Here is a 5,524-nt window from a genome sequence, read left to right as displayed (position 1 = left end):
TTATATTTTCAATATTAACATCTATAACACAAAGCTTTAAATTTAAAAGTACAATTTAAAAAAAGATTACAATAAACTAAATACTTAATAAAATTTTAAAAAGATTTTATATAACCTATCATTTCAAGCTACTAAACATTATCTACGTAATGTCTACTTAAACATTTTTAACTCGTACCATAAAAGGTCATGACTTTATGGGTTGCCTACTGCAAGACTACACTTAGACCTTAAGCAGTAACACCGCTTGACTGGTAAGGTTGACGAATCTTGCTCTAGATCTATATATCAAATATATTGTGTTTTGTAGTTATACTAACTTTAATTTTATATAACATATAAAAACACCTCATTTAACAATCATGTACACATTAGATAAAATACATTTCATACTATTATAAAAACATTTATATAAACACATTTATAAAACAACTATATAACATATATCATCACATACGCGTATTTATCACAAACATATATGCAAACCTTTAACAACTAAAAACAACATTTATTAGCATTAATTATTTTTAATGTAACAAAGAATGCAGACTACAATTCACAACATTGTAAGGAAAAAGGTGAAACCATTTAAGAAAATCAAAAATTTCTAATAAACAAAACTACAGATACTTTGAAATGAAGCATAACACAAAATTCTTTTGACAAATTCCAGAAGAATTTTTTTTAATTTTTCTATTCCTCATTATTTTTCCTAGGAACATAAAATATACAACATAGATAGAGAGAAATATAAAATAGGTTGAAATTAACGCACACTTATTTATATAAACTTACATGACCCCAAACAACAGTCTTATTTTATTTAACTTTTCGTTTTAAATTCATTGATAAAATTTTATACTTATTATTCTTTCTACAAAAAATAATCTAATAATCTTAATCTATAAACAATTTAACTTCTTCTAAAAAATGAAAACAGGCTATAAAAATTAGAAAAATAAAAACAAACAACAACAAACAAACGATTATTTAAATTTTTATTTTAAACAATGAACAACATCAATTCTTCTTAAATATAAAAGTATAACAGCTCTAATTCGCTTGCTGACCTGACTCGAAAGACCGCATGGCACATATATAACCGCGCACAAAAAAAGTCTAGAAACTACTTAAAAACTAAGAAATAGTGTATTTTACAGAATACAGAACCGTAAGTAACAACACGAACAATAGGCGAAACTATGCGTAACTATGCGCACTAATAATTTTCATTAGCGTATTAATATTTAGATAAACAAATAAAAATGACAAAATACAAAAACGAAAGAGCGTGTTTATATAAATTTCTTATTTTTAAAAGTATTTCGGAATATTGTTATTAAAAAGAATGAATATTTTTAATTTCTTTTTAAAGACTGGGAAAGTGATTGATAAATCAAAATTAGGTAAAACGATTTTGTTCCAGAGATTGGGTGCACGATAAGCTATACAGAACTGATTGAATTTTGTTCGACAATAGGGTTCATAGAGTTATCATTTCGTAGCGTATACTTATTTTTTGTTTTTAACGTAATAAAATCTTAAAAAATGTGTAATGATGGATTGATTTTACATTGAAACATTAAACATAATATTTTATATACATTCACTTCATAAATATTAATTACTTTATATTTTTAAATACAAAACTTTGAATGCGTAAGTCGATTTTCAAAACAAAATAAGCGTATTGCATGTTTCTGAAAATGATAACTCTATGAAATATGTTTTGAAAATTATATAAACATTATTATACATATTATAAAAACCGAACGCAAAAAAAATTATCACATCTTAAGCTCTTGTTTGGATATTATGCGCTGACAAATTCTATATAAGAATGTTAGTTTAAAAATCTCCGTAATGATATGAATTTTTTTTTGTGGTTTTAAATACGATAATTTTCATAGCTGTTTTTGATAATTTAATGAATACATTTTAATGACGCATAAATTTTAATTACTATTATTTAGTATTACTTTGAGGCCTACTTTTTGTGCGCCCGCAAATAATAAACCTACAAGAAAAAGATTTTCATAATAAAAATTAAAACATTAAAAATTTTATCTACACTATTATATCAATTTATAACATTAAAAATTCCTTTAATGTTATAAATTGGTATCATCGTGTAAAGTCGTGGATGAATAAATTTGCATACTTGCGCAAAATAGTTTTTAACCATTATGCTACCCAGTAGGCACGCAACGTTTTATTCACGTTTCAATCACGTGTATTTTAGGTGACTTCGTCCAGGTTACTATTTTACGTGAAAGTTACGTGAAAGTTACGTGCCAAAATATCGCGTCTAACGGAACTTTTTTTATTCTCAAAAAAAACCTGTGGTAAGAAATATAAAATTATTTTTTTATTATATTATTTTATTTTTTTATAGTATAGTTTTTGTATTCATTATATTAGTTATAATTATTTTACTTTTATGATGATATAATTAATTTTTATTGTAGTTTGATCATAATTAAAAAAAAAAAAAAATTGGTCTATATAATATCTTATAACGAAATGCTTTTAAAACTAAACTAAATAGTCCAATATATTTTAAGTTGTAAATTAGAACTTGTAATATCTAATATCCAAATTGCATCAAATTAAGTTAAATAAATTAGTACCAAGCGTCCCTATTTGCCACACAAATAAGATTAAACTCAAATACAAGGTATGCTTTTTTTCTACTTTATGATATTATATTTTAGACTGGTGAATTTGTCCATTTTGCTTAATTATTTTAGTACAAAATAAGTTATGTTATAACGAATTTAATATCAAATTAAGTAAGCTACATGGACAAATTATAAGTTCTAGCAGAACTTATTCTTGATTCTTGAGCAATAATAATGTCTGTAGAACTTCTGCATACATTATTGCTCAAGAGTCGATTAGATAAAAACCATAAATAGATTTTCTTCTATTATTTGGTTTTTATCAACAAGGTTAAAGAATTTATCCAAGATAATATCAATAAACAAATGTGTTATGTTATTTATTATTGATATATGTATATATTATTACTATATACTTTATCTTTTTGTAATATATGACATCTTGATCTTGTGCTTTACTTGTTAAAAAAAGTTAATACTTATTTATTTCATTTTTTTATGTTATTTAAATATTATATGATTAAAATATATATTTGATTTGTTCAATGTTTTCCCCACAAAAAGATATTATGATGCTATTGTATTTGAAACTGCATTATACTTATCTTTCAATGTTGACAACCTTCCAATATGTAAAGCAAGTTTCTCTCAAATAAAGCATTGCTTTTTTGAAAAATTGTTTCATGATTTAGATCAAAAATATAGCAACACCAGAAAATCTTGTTGCCAAAACAGTTGGCGACTCACCATGTAAGACTTGTGTTAAAAGTATGTGATTTAAGATAATTATTTAATAATCATATTATTGTTTAAGTTTTTACTTGTTTTTTTTTAGCTAAATTTGGTGTCGCTAGCTATTATTGCAGAAAATATCGACTTACTCATTAGATAAAGTTTGATGCATGCTCTTACCCGGTTTCCTTCTTCACGATTAAATCATGTATATTTTAGGTGACCTCGTCCAGGTTACAATTTTACTTGATTGAAGCATGAAAGTTACGTTGCCAAAATATTGTGTATTTTGGATCTTTTTTTATTCTCAATAAAAACCTATGATTAGAAACTTGGAAAGATATTCTTTATTTTATTTACTATTTTTTATATATAAGTTTCAGGGATTATTTTTTTTTGGATACTCCCGGAATACCCGGAAAAAGATAAATTTCAGAAATATTTTTCTGAAATTTATCTTTTTCCAAATATCCGAAAAGTTTTCCATACATGCAAGTTAAAGTATATATTATTGTCATCAACTTGGCTGAATTCAAAATTAAGAGAAAAATTTGAGGGAAATTATTCTGAATTTTTTCAGGATATTTTCCGCAAACAATTTTCAAAATTTTTTAAATATAATGATTATATGAAATATGTAGTTTATATATTCATTATTGTAATTACTTTTTATTATACTTTTATAAAAATATAGTTATTTTGCATTGCAGTTTTATAATAATAAAAAAAGTATCAGGGTATAAGATATCTTATAACATCGCAATGCATTTTTGACAAAAATAAAATGTCACATATATAATATTTTATCTAAACATATTATATTGTTTTATATCTAAGTTTTATCAATTTAGGTTTAATAAATATATTACAATGCTTAATTCAAAATCGTGTAACGTTATGACAGATAATTCTCATATTGCAACATGCAAAAGATCAAACCCTAATACAAGGTATACTTTTTTTTTCTACCCTATTATATATAATTTTTTAGACTGTCAAATTTGCCGATGTAATTACTTTAATAATAAATAAGTTATTATATCTTATTTAATATTAAATTTATTAAACTACATGACAAATGATAAGTTCTGTATAAAATATTATTGACTAGGACGATCCAATGGTATTGTTATGTTATTGCCTAGGAATATCATTCTGTAGTAAGACACAATAACCTTTTAACTTTTAAAGTTTGAGAAAATTCACTTTTCCCTCTCTTCGTCTTTTTTTGTGATCGCACGCTGTAGCAAGAATTTAATTTAGTTCATATCTTGTTGGAGAATGCAACTTGATTCTGAGTTGAATTTTTAGCACTCAGTATTTATTGGTGACCTATTTTGACAAAACTTTATTATACATAATTTTAGTTTCATACTTAATATATTATATATAATTAGGGGTAGATGAGGCTCCTTAGCCGTGGTGAATGTTTCCACAGCTAAAGGAGCCTCAAGATGAAAATCTCACCATGGGTAGGAAAATCATGATATAAAATCCCCACTATAATGTTGTGTGGTTATGTGGTAACTATAACATTTTAAAAAATTGTTATAATTTTTCTGTGTGCATTCTAAAATTACATTTAATGTTCAAAACTTTGTAGAGTACTCATTGAAAGCAACTTCGTGGACTGTCACCTTTGCATCTAGTGAGTTAATGTATGAACAAGTTAATGCAGAAACAAGTGCAAATAAAAGAAGATTGAAAACAAAGAAAACAAATCATTTAATCAGATGTTATCACATAAGGTGAGTACAGATCTTTTTCTAACCACGCAATCAGTTATTAACTTTATATATAGATATATATTTATCTAAAGACAGATATAAATATATATAGATAAACAATATTTTTTTTGGCTTGTATTTATTATTTTGTACTTCTTTTTTTTATTTATATGTCGACTTTTTTGTTACGTCTTTTTTTAATAAATCCTTATTTATTTTTTAGCAATAAGAGTATAAAATTAGAAGGCAAATGACTTTTTTTATTTTTCTACATTGTACGTAGTATTGTTTTCTTAAAATTATTTAATGATTTAGAAAAAGAAAACAACTAGAAAATCTTGTTGTCAAAATGGTTGGCAACTTACCAAGTAAGATTTGTTTTAAAAGTTTGTGATTTAAGATAATTATCAAATAATCATATTATTATTTAAGATTTTATTCGTT

General features: G+C 24.4%; 1 long non-coding RNA gene across 1 annotated transcript; it reads left to right on the top strand.

Moving 5' to 3' along the window:
• The first annotated feature begins 4,218 nt into the window (after positions 1-4,218).
• LOC136084999 (uncharacterized) lies at positions 4,219-5,101 on the top strand. Its single transcript, XR_010640988.1, has 2 exons — positions 4,219-4,303; positions 4,957-5,101. It is a non-coding gene; the product is annotated as an uncharacterized LOC136084999 (long non-coding RNA).
• Positions 5,102-5,524: the final 423 nt, after the last annotated feature.

Source organism: Hydra vulgaris, chromosome 09 (assembly GCF_038396675.1).
Source record: "Hydra vulgaris chromosome 09, alternate assembly HydraT2T_AEP".
Classification (NCBI taxonomy): Eukaryota; Metazoa; Cnidaria; class Hydrozoa; order Anthoathecata; family Hydridae; genus Hydra; species Hydra vulgaris.
Note: the sequence above shows the minus strand (reverse complement) of the source record. Positions and strands in the feature narration are given on the sequence as shown.